At 36.2% G+C, this 19946-nt stretch overlaps 1 protein-coding gene and 1 pseudogene across 15 annotated transcripts in view; both read right to left on the reverse strand.

Annotated features, from left to right (window-relative positions):
- The window catches only part of KIAA0825 (KIAA0825 ortholog), a 356002-nt gene that overhangs the window by 51288 nt on the left and 284768 nt on the right, over positions 1–19946 (reverse strand). The window lies entirely within an intron of this gene.
- Positions 9700–9818, reverse strand: LOC112480814 (annotated as a pseudogene).

Here is a 19946-nt window from a genome sequence, read left to right on the forward strand (position 1 = left end):
TGACGATTTAGCAGATCCTTAAGTATTTGATTTGTGCAAATATTGTAAGTTACCCATCATATTAAATACAGTTTCTCATCTCTTTCTCACATATTTTATGCTAATAAACCTGGGTAACTGCTGATTTCTTCCATCATCCTATCTTTTAAAATAAATTTTAAGAAATAATATGTCAAGCTGGGAGCTTTGACAATTATGAAATGATATCATAATCTTAAAAATTTTAGCTTCTATCATGAAAATTATACAAAATAAAGTTAACCCCATTGCAACTGTGTAATCAGAATCCCACGAACCTGACAGTATATTCAGGTTGAAAAAAAAAAGATCAAGCTGGCTGATTATAAACAAAATATTTAGATAAATAGCTAATCTGTGAATGACTTAACTGTTTCATCTTACAAGGATCTTTAGAGTATTTTACAAAGTATAGGCTACAATATGTGAGTCATAGCATTCACTTATGTTATTGAGGCCATGTGGATTATGCAAATATGACAAATTTATACTTCTTTGATAACTGCCAATTCAGTCAAAGATTTCTTTTAAACCAAAATAGTGACTTGAGACATACACTAAAATATATTCTTAAGGTATAATAAACAGTTTGGATAGACATTTTTCCTTTCAAGCCCACATTAATGTAGCCTCTCAAAGATGTTGCTTCATACCTTGAATAATCCCAAGTTTAAAAAAAATTACCAATTTACTTGGATAAGAGAGCCATGCATTGTGCGTGGAACAGGGAATAAGAGAACTATCTGAAAGTATCACAGTTTGATTCTTTGCACATCTTTTTTCTGTTGCACAAAGTTAGCATGGAAATTGAATGCAAAAAAAACTAAGGACCATCAAGCTAAATTGTAAGCTTTTCATGGAAAAATAACGTTTAGTTTCCTTTGTAATTCCTCTGATTAACATTGTGCTACTGTGAACATACTACCTACGCTGACTGAATGGTTTTTACCTTTTTGTTTTTTTATGGAAGAAATGAAAAGTATGCATATACAGACAACATCAGAAAGAAACTTCAGTTTTCTGGGTCTTTAATTCATATCTAGTTTTCTGGATATTTAAAAAACTGTTCACTCATAAAATTATTTATATGCTCTTGTCTACAGAGGGCAGGAAATAATCACTCAAAATCCCATTATCTAGAAATAATTTCAATATTTGGTGCATGTCTTTACAGGCATCAATGCCCGTACAATGACAAAGAGACAGAAATATTTTTTAATGGGACAATTCTGTACATGGTAGCTTCAATAAAAAATAACAAATCCAAGACAAAAAATGGAGTGAAAGAGAAAATTGTTGGAGTCTCAAGAAACATTTCTTCACTGAGTTGTTAGAACTTCTTAAACATTTCTTTAAATTTAGGAACAACATATAATGAAAAAACTATAGGTAGCTGAAGTCAGTACTTAAAACAGCTGATTGTAAAAGATGTGCTAAAACGTTGATGGTTCCTCCTACCACTTCCCATTTTCTTCCATACTTCAATAGTTCATGTGTGTGCACATGCATGTACATAATTGTTTTTCACTCTCAAGATTTATAACATTTAACTAGATAACAAGATTTCCATGATTGTTTAATCTTAGGTATTTTTACATAGTGTTTTATTTTGATCCATTTCTTGCTAATAATCATCATCATGGGTGCTATAATCCCTAAATTCTCACCTGCTTGAGAATATTTTCTTTATACTTGAAAGACAACTTCTCTTTGGATGAAATTCTTATGTCATAGTTTCATGCCCTGGAAACATTATGGCCATGGCCCTATGTTTTCTGACATTAAGTGCTGCTTTGAAGAATTTTAAGACACACCCGATTTTCCCCCTTTTACATGTCTTACTTTCTCAGCTAGGCTGCCTATATAATTGTATCCTTTTGTTTTTTTATGGAAGAAATGAAAAGGATGCATATACAGACAACATCATGTGTTAGCATATATTTTGGTTATTTTGTATTCAGTTTATGTCAAATATAAGGGGCACTTGCAATATATAGATCAAATCTTTCCTCAGGAAAGTTCTCTTATATATTAGATTTTTTTTGGTCCCATTTGCTCTTCTGTTTTTTTCAGAAACAATAATTTTGTGATTGTTAAATAGTTTTTGTCTGTCTTATCATCTTCTCTTTAATAATTTTTACATTGTTCTTTTTTCTTAATTTGATTTGTGAGATTTAGGCATGTTTTTATTCCTCAATTCTGACCTCCATGACTTTGGTTTCATGAGTACATATTATAATTTTTATTGCCTTTAATGGGGTTTTCATGTCTATAATAATTGCTAGTTTCTCCTTCATTTCTTTCCTGAGTTTTCCAGCTCAACTTTAATCTTCTACTATTTCATTATATCACTTTTCCGAATTCTCTTTTGACTGTTTTTTTTTTCAAGAGGTCTACAATTTCATTGAGATTCCAGAGAATTTTTGTCTACAATGTTGTCTACAATTTCATTGAGACTCCAGAGAATTTTTTAAAAGACTTCTTGTGTTCTCTATGCCATTCTTCTTCAGATGTATATTCTTCATCTGACTTTTGATTATGTTCCCCGTTTTTTTCCCTCAGGTTTTATGCATAGGTCATTGTCGGTTTCTTTCTGCTGATAGAGCAGGCAGGATACCCTCTGAAAGACAAGCTGTCTTTTGTTTGTTTGTTTGTTTCTTAGAAACTCTGCAGCTTCTTCAAAGAACCTTCCCTGAAATAGTTTTACTCTTATTATCTTCTTCAAGAGTTCTTCTAATTCTTGTATCATGAATATCATGAAGTCAATGTTAAGAACCTTTAATCTAATGCCCTAATATTTCTCACACATCAAAGATTTCCTGAAACTCATACCATGGGCTGGCTGATTCACATCTCCTTCCCTTTGTCAATGCTTATCTATCACATTCCTTCAGGCCTCTCTATACAGTCTCATCACTGTTTGTCAGCCATTTGTGGACTAACCCTTCACTCTTCCTTTCCTCAAGTGATATGTGATGTTTGTGAAAATAGTTTTAAGGAATGGAATGGAGGAATTAGCAGAGGATCAAATTGGATCTATTTTAGAAAATACCGCATTGCTGTCGTTCTTTGGTTGGAGAAGTGGAGGGCATCTTTCAAAGGTAATATCCTTTTTAGTTATTTATTTTGAAATGATTTTATGTTTTTATGTCAGGGATTTTTGTGTTCCTTTTACTCTCCAATTCAGAAATTGAATCAGCAATGTTCTTTTCTCCTAATTAGGTTTTAGTTATATCTAGGGGCTCCCTAGGTGCCCATGGCCAAGAACTCTAATATAAATAAAAATGCAATATCACTCTCTGTTCTATTTTAATTATCAACTGAGTTGAAGCCAGACCCACTGAGATGACTATTAAACTGAGAGAGAAACTTTCTGAAATATGTGGTTTCAGAAAGTACTTTATACAGTAGCCCTAAAACACAACCCAAAGTGTCAGAAAGAGGTAATCTTACACATCACCTTCTCTTTTAAAGCATACTTTCCCAGACCTTCAGAACTTTTCCAAGCAGCTCTGCCCTGGCCCTCATCTGCCCTAATTATCTTTGGCACTAAAGGAAAGTGAGAAGCATCTCCTCAACTCCTGCTCTTCATCTAGAGTGTCTGTAACTGAAGACTGAGGCAGATAAAGGGCTATTCTTATGACTAGAGCAGGTTTGGTTCACATTGGCTTGAATTATTCTATTTTTTCAAAGTATAATATTCTCAAGTATCTGCAAACATTCTTTCCCTGTGTTTCTGTGATGCCCTAAACACACAGCAATATCAAAGTAAAAAGGAGTTTTAAAAAGAATTACAACATAGGATGAGGGGATATACTGCTTTTAAGAATGACAGAACATAGCATTTGTCCATTTCTCTTTCTAATCTTTCTTATAGAATGTAGGGAGGCTCAAAGTAAAACACATCTTTGGCTTATAATCAGGCTGAACTTATTCCTGAGGTCATGGAAGTCCAAACCATGGCTCCTATGTTTTCTGCTTTATTATGGTCTATATTAGTCTTAAATCAAATTCGATATAATCAATTGTAGCCATTGATTTTTAGTTAATCATTATACAAAGCTATCAAATATTTAAGGCCATATAGTTCTTGGTTTTTTTAAATGAATATATAAAATATAAAACATATGGTTTATAGTATTATACTATAATGTAATTTATTTTACAGCATAATTAATATACTTTATGTATCTGTTTTAGCTAAGGACTTAAAATGTTAGCAAGTATTCTTTCAGGGAAAATATCATTAAAGTTAATTTAGAAAATCTAAAGCATAATAACATTTCATAGACAAACTGCAGTTAAGTAAAACAAACAAGATAACAGGCCTCATGTATTTTGGCTTACAGGGAGACCCACTCCAAGATTCTAATGAGATTTCTGAACACACAGAGAACATATATATTGTGAATGACTTAAAAGTATAAAGCTTGGATTTGAAATAACATCTATTATTCAACAGTTCAGTTCTATAGACATCTACTGTACATAAAGCACAAGGCAATGAGTTTGGTGGTATGAAGTATACACAGCCATATAAGACATGACTCTCAAGGAGTGAACAAGCTACTAACCGGGAGATAAAGCATGTGTATAGGTAACTGCAACAGAAGGCAGAAGGTGGTGATGCTATGAAAGGTATGAAAATGACTAGAATAGCTAAGAGGCAAGAATATTCTCATTTAGCTGGGAGAAATGGAAAAGGCTTCATGTAGGAGGGGGAGTTTAGGTTGACTCTCAGAGGATGGGAAAGATGGGGCTGAGGCATATGAAGGGCATAACATGATCAAAGGCATGGAAATGTGAAAATAAAAGTGTTTATGAACAAATGGAGCACAGCTTGTCCAGTGAGGGGGGGGGGGCGCGGGGAGGGGCATGTGTTAGCAGTGGAAAGAAGCAAGTGTTTGTACTTGAAAATGGGCTGAGGCTTATTCATATAAGAAAAAGTGGTTTTCCAGCTTCATTGTACAATTTTAAATCACCCTAGGTATCCTGTTAAAATTCCAATTCCTAGGCCTATCCCAGAGATTTTTCTAGAGGTCTGAGGTGGGTCTGTACATCACATTTTCACTGAGTACTCTAGATCATTCTAATGTATGTAGTCTGTAGACCGTACTTTGAGAAACAGCCATGAGGGGCGTGGAAAGCACTTCTTCATGATTTAGACTATATTTTTTAGTAATAGAATCTTTGTGAACTTTTTTAAGCAGTGAAAATTTGGTTAGCTTCAGAAACTCTAGTTTGGATGTGTTTATGGCACTAAATACTTTTTCTAATATGAAAACAGGTAATGACCTCTTAAAAGAATATTGATAAATTCTCTCTCTCTTTCTCTCAAACACACACACACACACACACACACACACACACACACACACACACACACACTCCTTCCAGATGCAAGACATCTCTCTTCTACCAAAAAAAAAAAAAAATGTTCAGAAAATAAGCTGTGCTAGCCTAAGAATTCTGCAGAGTTTGAAGTGTCTATATTCAGAAGCAGTATGAGACATCAAATGCTCTGCACATCAGTAGGTTCGGGTAGAAAAGAAATTTAAATAAGAGATGAACTTTGCTGTGGAGAGGTAAGGGCGACTTACATGCAATCTGACCTGTCAGTATTAAGTTGAAAGGGAGTATGCTCATGCTTATATAAATCTTCATGCTGCTTTACTAATTAACATTTGTAAAAATCTTAGGAAAATTTTCCACAGGGGTAATACCTCTCTTTATCCCTTTATAGTGCATTTTTCTACTAAGCTTTTTTAATGGTGGCTAGAATCCTGCAGTAGGAATCATATTCTTGATTTTTTTTGACAGCATTGCCACATTTTTATCCTTTTGGTGTTTTTTAATTTCGGATTCTGCATTTTGACAGCTCAACCCTGTTGATTAATGCCTTGTAGGAACCCCTATATGGCTTGCCTGTTAGCGATCTAATTTTGTGCTGGAATGCCTGGGCTGGTATGTTGAACCGATTCACCACCCAGGTGGCTACATTTGGACTAAATGAGCTGTGAAGGGTTTCATCTTTGCCCATCACAGCCTTCCTTAGCAGAGCCCCACAGTATGCAGCCACTGCTTCGACATGATTTGTCACAACCCATCAATAGAAAATAAATTATTGCCATTCTCACTTGTCAATGGGCTTGTCTTCACTTCAGCTGGCCTAATGATTGGAAGCTCAAAGGGAACATTTCCCATCTTTGTGGAGCATGATCATGACCCAACTCACTGCTCCCCTATGCATCCTGGCCAGTAAAAACACTTAGGGAAAGCAAATTAATTGGCTGTTTTGCGCCAGTGATTAGAACATTACACTTGAAGTCCGCGGAAACTGATATTAGGCAAGCAAGATTAGGTTGGTTCTGACTTTTATTTGCTTAGTGCAACATGATTAGCAACTGCTTCATTCAAGGTTAGTGCACTTGCTGCTGCAGAAGAAAATCTTCATAACATAATGATGCTGTATACCTTTAAGCTGATAAGCATGTTTCAGGCAGAAATCAAAAAATCTCTTTGGGAAGGAAGCAAATGAGGAGATGTAACAGAACTCATCAAATGGCTTTAGAGTCATTCTTATGTCTGGCACTTTTGAAAATTATATTCCTAGGAAACCTATTCTGCAAGCTATATTTGCAGAATGTAGAGATGGTAATTATGTCAGTTCAGGAGACAAAAAATAAAAGAACCCAAGGAGCAACATGAAGTAGAAGGTGACACCTTTCAATGAACTAAAGAAAAATGAGCTTGCTTTAAAAGAAACAGAAAACTCTTTTTTACAAACTACAGAAAGAGCAATAAAAGCAAAAGATACAATGGCAGAGAATCAAGTTAGACCTCATAATTAAATTCAGAGATGCAGGAGATCAAAGAGGAAGTTGTATTAAAAAATTAGGTCTAGGGTGTGGATTTGAGTTTCCTTGTTAACAGTTTTGCCTGCAGTATAATGACAAGGGGCTTTATCTAACAGAATAATAAACAAAGATGTAGTGTATAAGTAAAAGAATGCCTGACACTTTAATTATTTTGGATATGATGGTGATTTATATTTGGGCCATGTCTCCAAAACTAAGCAATTTTTATTACTGCCCTATCTTGTCTTCCACCACCCAGAAATAAGAGAGAAAAAAATACCTGTCAATGCAGATCAAAACCTGAGCTTCTAACATTCTCTCCAGCCTTATGTAATTTTTTCCCATCTCATTGTCCATTCTTTAGCCCTGAGAAGGATGCCCTAAGAATACCACTAAATCTTTAAACAATGTCCAGTTTTGAAAAACTCTTGGTGTAGTTTCATGTTCATTGAATTTAGCTCAGGTTTCACCTCTGCACAGCAAGAGACACCTGCAATTTAAGAACACTAAGACAGCTCTGCTTGGTACCAATTATTCGAATGCATAGGAGTTTTTGCTCATGTTATTGACATTTTGGTTCACCAAATTCTTGATAGTTTCTTCCTCTTTTAATAGCATGAGTTATTACTGTCTCCCAGTGTTTGGGGACATAATATTCTTGGGCTCCCAAGTCAACTCTTGTCTTCTGGATTAAGCTTGCCTGTCATATGGCAGACTCCTTCTTTCACATGGTTAGTGGTCCTTGTAGAAAACCTTGTCCGCTCAAGGCCTTATTTCTCTCCATTCTGTATTATATTTTCAGCTTCCTCTATTAAGGCACACTGGATCTTTTATTTCTATCTTATTCTAGTCTTGGACTATTAATCTGCCTCTGTATATTTTGTCTGCTATCTTAGGTCCTACTCGCAACTCATTTTTCCTTTCCTTGCATTTTGCCACTCTCTCTCTCTCTCTCTCTCATTTTTGAAGTTACAAACACTGTGCCCTCCTGGATCTCATCTGCTCACATTTGATCTCAGCGAATATTCTTCATCTTTCCTAACTCCTGGATCATCATATTTCCTACGAAGCATATCCATAACTATGTTCTGAGATGCGACTAGATCTTAATACACACACATGCATGTGCACACACAAACATAAATAAAAATTGCTGTCTTTTTAGACATTATGTGCCTATACCTGAATAAACAGACTGACAGATCACCTGCTCTATAAACAAATACAAGATCTTTAACTCTGCATTTGCAAGCCAATGGCTGCCTTGATCTATGTTATCTCTTCAGGGATTGCTGTCAATACTATGAATATTCTTGTGATTTCAATGCATAATTGTGATATTTAATATTTGGTAGAAAGCAAGGATTTGTACTACACACATTTGTCCCCCATTGATTTGCGGCTGAAAGAAATTTTTAAACGCAAAGTAGTCTTGTGTTTCTCAAACTTTTTCCAATCAAATAAGCAAAAAGATTGAAATCTTACAAGTGAAAATGAATAATCTTTCCTCTTGAGCACCTGTTTATATACTGTTCATAATTAGAATTATGAAAAGTATGCAGTGTCAAGTGGGAAAATATTGTCTTACAAAACATCTGCATCAAGGCTTTACAATATATAGGTCTACACTGAAGAGACAATTTTATCAAGAAAAGTAAAGGGTCTAAGATTTTACCCTGTTTATAAGCTAACAAGATAGCTTGCCACAGTTTCATAAATGCTGGCAAAAGATGCAAAGCCCTTAGGAATGAAGGAAAGACCTCAGTTACTTAAGGCACTTTGGGCAGCATCAGCTTCACATTCACATTGGCTACCCTTGTCCCTCAAGTCACACAGGGCAGTGCAGAGTGGCTCAGGTAAATGCTGCACACACAGTGGGTTTGTGTCACAGCTGAAGATCCTAAAATTTAGGAAACCCAATAATATAAGGGAGCTGCTAGCAAACCTACCCAATCTTGGCCCCTGAAGGAGCCATTATCTTTATTATCCTGGTAAAGAAACAAATCTGCTCTCTGCCCTGAGGGAGTCACTACCTCAATCATTCAGTCTGTTTGCTATGCAAACATCCTCGAAATGCAAACATCCTTGAAAAGATAGTCTGGGACAAAAGTTATCACTAGATACCACAGAAAACTGCCACCTCAATAAACTTTTAAATATCATTCATTATTTAGAGTATTTCTATGGTCCAGGTTGCTCTGTAAAGTATATTATGTATATTATGTCATTTAATCCTATCAACAGCTTTAAGAAACAGGTGCTATTATTCCCATTTCATAAATAAGGAAATTGAGGTACTCCGAGTAACTTGACCAAAGAAGATTACCACATATTGTTAGGTAGCTAGTTAGACATGAGTGACAGGGGGAATGGAGGAATAAGGGTCCGGCCTAGAGACCACTCAACACCCCAATGGTAGTACAATTCTGAGTACATGCATGTGCCCTAGGCAAAGAGTTATACAGCATCCAAGTATTAATCAAAATGACCTCACTTGCCAATCACCTAGGAATGCCTTTGGAACTAACCATCATGCCCTGATATAATGCAGACATTCACACTTCTGGATCCTTTTTTGCCCTTTTATGGCCTTTTCTGTGGCCTTTTATGGCTCTTGTGGCCTTTTTTTGCCCTTTTGTTGTTGTGGTTGTTATTACAGCACTCTGTTGCAGCTCTCATCACTGAAAACCATGTGCCTCCTTGGGGCAAGCTTTGTCTTTCTAAAATATACTTTTTAATATTTTAGGTGAGGCAACCTTTGGTTGACCTCACAGATTGCAAGGACCTTGTCAGCTTACGATTCCTTATTTTTTTTTATTTTTTACGCCTACAGCACCTGGTCTTCCTAGGTGGTCTCCCTTCCAAGTACTAACCAGGCCCGACCCTGCTTAGCTTCCAAGATCAAACAAGATCAGACTTGTTCAGGGTAGCATGACCGTAGACTAAAATATACTTTTAACGAATATTTTCTAAATCTCGCAGACCTGTGATTCTTCATTGTGTCAGCGAGGGAGAACCAAGGAAAAATGCTAACTACACTTCTGCGCTGTCATTATCCCTCTCTCTCCCCGCTGCCATTGCGGAAACACTGAACTCCTGTCAGCCCCAATGGTAACAATATGACTCCAATTTCTGCCGCTCAGTATGCTGTATAGATGATATTAACATTCTCAAGTAAAAATCAGACTAGTCAAAACCAAATTTTGATGCATGCATTTTAGGAAGGAGGCATAAAATGTCCTTCCTGATAAGTTATTGCAGCAAATCCAGACTTGACAAGTTATAATCAATATTAATCCCATGCACTTGTACATTCTTTTATAATTGACTGTGGGGTTTTGCAGATTTTTTTCATTTATTCAAAAATTATTGATTGTCTACTCTAGGCAAAGTACTATGCTTGGCTCTAGTGAACAGACACAATGTTATTGCCTTCATTGAGCTTAAAGTCTAGTCACGGAGCCATATTAAACAAATAATACACAATTACTTGTTCAGTTACAGTTGTGCACTCTTGGCCTGGGTAAGCTCATTCATTTCCCCCAGATTCAGCTGCCATTTATATGCTGATGACTCCTCAGATCTATAATTCTGCCTTCTGTTTGTGAGCATTATATACACACACACACACACACACACACATATTTTATATATATACACATATATATATATACACATATATATACATATATGTGTATAGTCTCTAGCTCGGTGAATGACAGCACCATTTATCCAGTGGCCAAAAGAGACATTTGGGCATCATGATTTTCTTTTCTCTTTTGTCTGATAAACCACCAAGTCCTCTTTCATCTACTAAATATCCTTTGAATCAATCCCTTCTGCTGCTAACTTAATTTAGACCACCATTATCTCTAGAATCATTGCAATAGGGACTTGCAAATTGGTATTGCAGTATTCTATCTTGCCCACCCCCTCTAATCCCATCTCCACTTTTCAGCTAGAATCAACTCTCTACAAAGCAAATCTGGTAAAGTCATTTCCCTATCTAAATAAGTATTCTCCCATAGTCCTCAGAATAAATATAAGTTCTTTGTATTGCACACAAAAGTACTTTATGATGGGGACCCAGATTCATCTTTTACCTTCTTAATTCTTCAACTCTGCTTTCCAGCCACAAATTTGTTCATGTATGTGAAAGTACAATGTTCTTTTTCACCTTGAGTGGTACAGGTGGTGTTTTCTAGTTTGGAATCTTATTTTGCTTCTCCGCCTTCACTTTCCTGCCCCTCTCTCCAGCTTTGCCTCACCAACTCATATCCTTCTAACTCTAAAATATTCTTACTGTGAAGTCTGTGCTATTGCTCCTAATCTGGATTGAGTTTCTTTCCTCTGTGATTTAGGCAGCATCTGTACCTCTCTGATCACGGCACTTACCATGCTGGACTGTAATTGCCTTCCTGTTTCTCTACACGCGCTACTTTAAATTCCAGGAGGAAAAGGAACTGTGTCTGTTGCTTACCATTCTATACAAAGTGCCAAAGTATCTAGCACATATCACATTCTCAATGAATATTTTTTAATGAATGAATGACTTTATGCATAAATGAGTGAATGAGTAAACTGTCTCCTACAGTTTTTCCTGCAACTGATGTGATGCATGGAAAAGAGGGGCTCTAAAAAGGTTAGACCTTTCCCTCTCTTATTAAGTAATTGAGGATATATCTGAAAAGAAATAGGAATTAACTGTTAAAAAAAAAGATAGCAAAAAAGAAACCCTTCAAAACAGACTGTTATTCATTGAAGCGAACCTATGCTATAAGAGAAGTTCGTTTTAATTTTAGACTTGTCTCCCTTCGACATCTTTTCCTGATTAGCATCGCTTTCCCCCTCCTCCAGCCTCTTCCCCTAATTAGAGACCCAGTGCTCCTGCTGAGCTTAGCTGCCCAGAGCTCTCTACTCCTTGACCCCAGGGCTTGCACTCTCTGAGCAATTCCCCTGGTCGTGGGCCATCTTTACTCTTGGCTTAATCAAACCGTATTTCTTCCTACTCTCCTTTGCAAACATAACACTGGCTGGTGTCCTGATGGCTCCTAGAGACTTAAGGAATTATTTTAGTATTCTAGAAGTAGAAATGTCTCAGTTCAATTGAAAGATAACAGTAAATACTTAAGCAGCTATGACAAGTTACTAAGCTTTAGGACATCCTTCAAATAATCTCTAGTCAAACCTTTTTCCTGTGTTTATGTGAGAGCCTAGCCTGAGTTTTGGCAAAGAAAAATCATCAAAACATTTTGAATTATATGCATGAAATATAATATATGATCAAGAGGAAGTTAATCTAAATCAAAAATTTAAAGGGACATTAATTCGCTTCCCTTTTTCTACTGAGAAATTCATTAATGAAATACAACCGGCAAACAATTTCAAAGAACAAGAGGACAGAAGTGAAGTCTTCAGAAAGTCAACTTTTCAAGTTGCAGAAAGCATTAAGTGACAAATATTCAGAGAATCAGAAAGCATGATGGAATTGTGCAAAAACTGTGAAAAAAAATAAAAAAGAAGGATCAAAAATGGCAGTCAAGAAGAAATATTGGCAAAGTGGAAATCTGAATTTATTACAAAAGGAGAACAGAAGCTAATGAAAGTAATAAGAAAGCGGACCTATTGCATATGAAGCGGAAATGTTCAGGCAGCAGGTACATTTTACACGGGCCAGAGGAGAGACCAGTGCAAGCGGCATAGCAGGGCGAAGGAAACACCATTGATTAGGGGATGGAGAAGAGGGATCCCTAAGGCAACATGGAACAAAGAAGATTTGACCTTAGACTTAGTGTGGGGATTGTGAAGAGTCAACATTTTTTTAAATTGGTAAGCGGAAATACTGACAAAGACTATAGAGATATGTTTGTATCTGGAGCTAAATATGAGTTAAAATGGAAAGAAAAATATAGGAATTAAAGTCCCTTCTATTTTTATTATTGCTAATCTCATTTGCCTAAATAATCTACTTGCTTTCTGTATTTCTTCCCATTTTCCCTGATCAAGCTTCCTAAAAGCCACTTGATTTCGTCATTCTAGTTATTGCTTTATTGGTTATTTTTTCTGTCTTATCTCCCATTTCTTATTGCCTTGACTTCTTTCCTTCTCTGTAAGCTTCTTGAAAAGAGTGGACCTCACTGCTGAATGTTTTTTTCTTGTGGTCACTTAATTTACTTGGCCCAGTTCAGTGAACACCTTTTTTTTTAAATATTTTGGATGGACTTTATTTTTTTAATTAATTAATTAATTTTAATTAGTTTCAAGTATACAGTACACTGGTTAGACATCTATATAGTTCATAAAAATGATCCCCTCCAATTGCTCCTCCCTCCCCTGGCCCTCCATGAAGCCAACATATTAATGCTAACTGCATTCCCTATGCCGTGCTCCCCATCCCCGTGACTATCTATCAATTACTAATTTGTACTTCTTTAACCCTTCAGCCCATTCTCCCAGCCTCCCAAGCCCCCTCCACTTTTTACTCCTAATCTAATCTCTGGCAATTGAACTGATAAATGCTTATTCTTTCAGGAAGCTCTGTCCTCCCTGCTTCTTGCTTCCTCATCTCTCTTGGTTGTCCTCCTCCCTATCTGATCAATCCTTGGTCTCCTCCTTTGTTTGATCTTCTTATCACTTCCTGTCAAGTAAAGCCGCAGGCATCCCTGAGGACTCTCACAATCCAGACCTCCCTGATGAGATCCAAATCCATATTTGCAACTCTAGATACTTCCATCAAGATGAATTCCTGGGACTTCAGATTCAATGACCAGACTAGCATTCATTATCTTACTGCCACCTCCTAAACCCATACTGGGCTCCTCTATTGTGATTTTGGTGTATTTAGGGAAGACATGTCTGTTGTCCCATCCCAAAGAGTCTCTCCCAGCCTGTGGTAAAAGCAATGTTTAAGCAAGGTCACTCTGGAAATAAATTGAAGGGATTTACACCTGAATCTGGAAATTTGGTCTGAGATTCTTATGGTGAAAGTAGGAGCAATGGGAATAGAGAAGGAAGAGCATTTGTAGAAGACCTGAGAGAAATGTTGGTGGGAGCCAGTTCCATTTAGCTGGAGTCAAAGATAGAGTGTAGTTGCTGCCACTTAGGCTTTTATACTTGGCTTTTAACACAGGTCAGGAGGAATAAAGTGCTTTGTTTGTGATAAGAGGTAAAAGGCAGTGACTACCTGGTGGTAAAGGACCCAGGGCCAGGCCTGCTAGGCTCCCATTACGCTAGAGGGCTCAGTCTGTCCTGAGCAGATTAGCACAAACACCACTGGGCTGTACTGGAGAGGTCAGCCATTTTCTTCCATCTCTGCACTTCCCCTTCATAGAAAAGATTCGCAGTTTTCTCTAAGAACCTCCTGTGCGAGGGTATTAGGCAGACAGCTACAAAGGAACAGAAATAGCTTGCTGATTTTTTTTTACGCATTTCTAATTCTGTACTATTGCCCTTTCTTTGGTGATAGTTTAGGGAAACTGCAAAGTACAGAAACAAATTAGATTAAAATCTATATTTTAATCCTCCAGTTGCCAAATTTCTATGAATCTATGTTAATTAAATAACTCAAATCAGACCCTCATTTACACATTTACTCCTTAATTATTATGATTATCTTCAGTTTAAAATTCTGCATCAACTGGAAATGAATCCCATAATACAAAATATTATGACATATTAATGTTGACATAAGAGGAAAATATGAACAATTTAAAGGATTTTTTCTCTCTTTTTACTGTACATACATGTAGGAGAGTTGAATATGAGAGATTTATTCTAACATTTCAGAGTTCAAATATCTAGATAATTGAAGGAAACAGTTTAAACTTAAATTATTCACATTTTTTAATTTTCTATTTTACTTGGTAAGTATTTATATAGTTTTAAATGACTTATGTATCATTTTTTATTGCCTTAAAATTGAAATAAATAGCTTAATCAAAGAACTTAGCAAGAGAATAAAGGGCTTCACTTTCATAAATGTGAAAATGTACATTCTCAGTTGTATCCGATTTCACTTCTTTTGCAGATACTAGCTTTCATTATAGGTGAGCAGAGCTACACAAATGAGGAGTCATAAAGACTGAGCTCTCACAGAGATCCACAGTTGCCACAAAACCAAGCAGTAAATGAAACCCTGATGTCCCATGTACTTACTCCGGATCATCATGGGTTGAACTAGTGGCCCACTGAACAGCATATTTAGTTAAATACACCATACTATAGATAAACCTATATTTTAAAATGACATTTTAAATTTACTTTCTTAAAACTTATTGCAAAGATAGAGAATTTATTAGAGCAGGGTAGAAAAGACAGAACTACAGTCTAGGAACAACATCTCTGCTCTTCATATATTCAGATATCAGTATTGTTTTTTTTAAAAAAGGGGGGAACAGACAACTCTAGTATGGTGATTTGGGTGTCAGTATTGAGAACATAAGACCATATATGGGACTGCAAGCACATGATAATTAGGAGATTGTATGAATTGTAATCTGAGTCACAGAGCAATAGAAAGTGAGAATTCTATAAACATTGTTGGGCTCTTTTATAACTCTCGGAAATGTTGCCCAATAATATGCAATCATGGGGCTCATTGAGTCAAGGTAATGAAATTCGGAGAACATTAAATATATGTAATGTTTGAGTATAAAATCATCACTTGGTATAATAATATAACACTTAATGTAAATATGAATGTATTCTGGGAACAGAACGCCATTAGTAATTCGAGAGTCTTTAGGTGAAGGGTGTGGACCTGCAATAGAAGTTATAGGCCTATATTTCCATCTGAGCACCACAGCAAAAAAACAAATAAACATACAAAAACCAAAAAGATTGGAGCACTAATGACTCTCTTTTAGAAACTACTCAAATGAATGCTCTGGAATCCTGAACTATCAAGAGTTTCCCAAACTCAAGTGCTTTTTCACACCTTTTGCTTTAGTTTATGCTTTTTTCCTGTTCCTTAAACATCTTTACATCTCTTTTTTTACCTAACTCTTCCTCATCCACCTAGACGAGTTCTGACCATCCTGCTTTTGGAAACCTTTGTCTGACTCCACAGGCTGGGGTAGGGGCTCCTCTCTAACTGACGGTCTTCTGTGCATATTTGTAATAATAATACATGAAAGGATTTGCCCCACTATAAGTGATCTGAGGGCAAAGAGAATAAGTACGTTTTCATCTTTTATTCCCTTGCTTTGGCACAGCGCTTGTTACTTAGTGGACATTTAAGGAATGGCTGTTGGACCAAACCAAACTGCAGAATCAAACATTCCAAAAGAGGTCTGAAGAAATGGGAAATTGCCAACATACCACAGAATTGATCCTGTGCTCCGAGTAAATTGGAGAGTTTTGTCCAAGAATTTACCCCATATATCTCCCCTCTGAGCTCTAATTTATGTTCCTTCCTCCCCATTGCATACTTCTTCTCAACCTCACCTGCTAAAACCTATCCAGGCTTCGAGGTCTCCAATAAATTACTTGTCGCGGTGAATTTATTTCTTATTTTCTAACTGAATATTACTTCTGTGACCTTAACCCATAGATTTTGTTGTTGTTGTTCACTTTATTCAGCTTTGAGTTCTTATTTATACAGTATGTAGATCCTATCCATTTTGTGCTTTTGCACTGGTGATCACTAAGTTTTATACAGTTAAGTACTCTATAATGTAGTTCTTTAATTGAATGTAGTTAACCTAAGACAAAAACATTTTTTAGTAATGATATATCTATCAGAAATAGACTATAAATATTACCATGCTAAGATCATGAGCTATAAAGGAAAAAAGTTTTCTTGTAAAAAATACTCTATGTGAATAGGTTTCAAAAATATATCCCATATTCACAGTATTTAAATATAGTAAATTTATATAAGAAAAAACAATTAAACCAACTTCTGTGAATCTTGATACAGATTCTATTAATTAAGAATTTATATTTACACATGAATATTCATAGTGGCTTTATTTGTAATAGTCAAAATCTGGAAACAATCCAATGTCCGTCAACAGATGAATAGATAAACAATATATAAACAAAGCAATAAAAATGAACGTGTTGTGGGGGAAGGGGGGAGACAGACGGAGTAAAGGGGGACAAATATGTGGTGACAGAAAGAAATCTAACTATGGGAGGTGAACACACAGTGTAAATACATATATGCCTTACTGTTAAAGTGTACAGCTGAAACTTATTGGATTTCATTAACCAATGTTACGATAAAAAAAGAAAAAAAGAAGAAAATAAAAAATAAAAAGAAAAAAGAAAAAATGAACATGTTATTGATACATGCAACAACATGGATGAATATGAAAATAATCATGCTGACTGAAAGCCAGACGAAGAGTATGGACTGTATGATTCGATTTACATAACACTCTAGGAAATGCAAACTAAAGTGGTTCCTTGGGAGTTAGGGAGGAGAGAGTGGGAGACATCACCTGGGGGCATGTAGAAATTTGGGGGGATAACAGAAATGCCTACTATATTGATTCTACAGATGGTTTAAAGGGTATAACATGTGAAAACTTATAAATTTGTACACTTTAAACAGCATAGTTTATTGTCAATTATATCACAATAGTTTTTAAAAAATTCTTCTAAGAAATAATTTGTGATAAATAATTTAATCTGGTACTTTTATACATTTTCTGTATATGGTGAGCCAATATAAAGAGGATAAACTTCACTGAAATTCTTAGGCTTATTTTAATATGGGAATGAAAACTATTACTATTCGCTTATTTTAAATATTAAAGCAGACTCTTCTACCTGACAAAAATATTTCAAGCATTACTATGAACTACAATTTAGACTCTTCACTGTTAATCCATGTGTGAATTTTTACATGCTCCATCAAATTTGACTGTTTCATTCTTTTCGTAATTAAAAAAAAAAAATAAAGCCTATTTATTAGAATCCTTACAATTTATTTTCTGCCTTCCCAGAGAATCAAGTGTTGGGTTTCAATGCCATTGGGAGAGGTTGCTAATAATGCTTATTCTTCCACAGAGTGCCAAGTGTGACCCTGAGGGTCCTACCCTTGTAGCCCCAGGGCTGGAGCCTGCCAGGCTTCCAGAAAGAGCTCGAGTTTAGAGTGGCTTCTATACTTAGTGACCAGGACCAGGAATCTGCCCACTTCCTTGGCCTCCCCTAGTTGTTACAAGAAAAGACGTTCCCATCTAATCCACATAATGTTTATTGACCATAAGTAAATGGTGATATTTCTATGTCCTCGCGGATGGGCTAAAAGTCTCACCAAACCATGCCTTTAAGGATTATTTCCATAAAATCAGACATGGCCAATGTGTGTGTATATTAGGGCCCTCATCTATGTCCGAGATAAGAGTCTCTTGGTCAAGGCAAATGCAAGATATGGTCTTCTGAACCAGAGTCCCGAAGAGGCCAAATGAGAAAACATTCAGAGAGAAGAAGGTTCCTAAAAATCTGGGAGTGAGGCCCAGTGGACAAGGAAAGTGGAAACATAGCCTCTGCTCATTCTTCAGCCACGAGTTCGTTCTATCACCAAAAGTTTGAGCTCAGATCCTTGGCTGCCTGAGCTTTTAAGATTTCAAGGTCATGGAAAATCTAAGTAGTCCCCAAGAATGAGGCATCCATCTTATTCTTTGTTTCCTCCTATCACTGAAGGGATAAATACACAGTCTCCTTTCTCTCTCCTCTTCCCCAAAGAACCTTGTCTTCTTTTTAGAAAACCCACTTTTCCTGCTCAAAAAGAATAGATGTAAGAGTTGGAAAGTTAGGGTGTGTGTGGCTTGCTAGGTATTTTATCGGGATTCATTTTTCTCACCCATGCTTTTGCCTTCCAGTTCCAGGCAAAACTGAACTGTGTAATTCTCCTTGATGATCTTCATTTCCATCTAGTAAGCTACCTTCGGTTTTTCTCTCAAGATGCGCCCCCGGCTACACAAGACTACTTGTAATAAAATATGTTTGGGTTGAAACGAACGGTAAAGTTCACCTATTACAACCACTAAACAGATCCTCCTGAAATCCTAGTCAAACAAGGACAACTGACCTATACGGTAAAGCTAACTGATTTAGTTAATCATATAAAATATTCCATGCTAATAACCAATGAGAGAAGATCGAAGGAGATTCTTGGGCCTTTCTCTTTTCTCTCAGGCAACCAACATACATTCTAACGGTGAGTCACTGAAGATAATGTTTCATTCAATACTTTAGGTAAGAAGGAAAGAAGATAGAAGAAGATGGTATAAAAACAGGATGGAGGGGTGCTGAGATTTCTTTGAGAAGGTGGGCCTGGTATTTTATCCTGTGCATAAGCCTTGACCTCACTTATCAAGAAAAACCAACTTTCCAGATGGTGGCAGGAGAATGATATGGGAAAAAGCAAGGATTTAAATAACAAAAATGTTATTTAAATTGGAACCTAATCTGCAAAATCACAATAAAATGTGCCAAGGGACACATTTGTGACCAGTGATTGGAATGCCACTAGATATTTCTTTGCAAAGATGCACTCTTGCATAATTAGCTCTCAATAATCATAAAACATATTGTGATGCAATAAGGCATCATTTTACTTGTTTTTCTTTATGATATTCATATGAAAAGAAGTCATAGTTTTTCAACCATGAATATACCAGATACTCCTCTTTTCTAACTATCAGTGTCAGTACATTTTTATTGGTAAAAATCAAATATATTAAAACTACATTTTGACCAAATAATACTATACCTTTTTGTTATTGTTGCTGTTTTTAACTTTGAAAAGTTAATTTCACATTGCATTTTCACTATGTTACAACCCTGGTATATGAGTGGTGTTAATAATAAAGAAACAGGTAAAGAGGCATTATGACACTTGTTCAAGTCAGAGAGTTCGTTAGGGCCCCCTAGTTACCTCTGGTGCTATATCTGGGGCACATGTCTCCTGGGGCACTCATCTCTGCTCTCTTTAGCTCAAAAGTGTACTTTCAGTGGACTACGCCCTCTATGTCCCTTCGTGAGCTCTCATTTAGGTTCTGCTGATGGTCTGTCCAGAAATTGTTTGAAAATGGAATCTGTCTTACTTTTTTCATCAGT

The sequence above is a fragment of the Pteropus alecto genome, unplaced genomic scaffold (assembly GCF_000325575.1).
Source record: "Pteropus alecto unplaced genomic scaffold, ASM32557v1 scaffold20, whole genome shotgun sequence".
In the NCBI taxonomy this organism is placed as follows: Eukaryota; Metazoa; Chordata; class Mammalia; order Chiroptera; family Pteropodidae; genus Pteropus; species Pteropus alecto.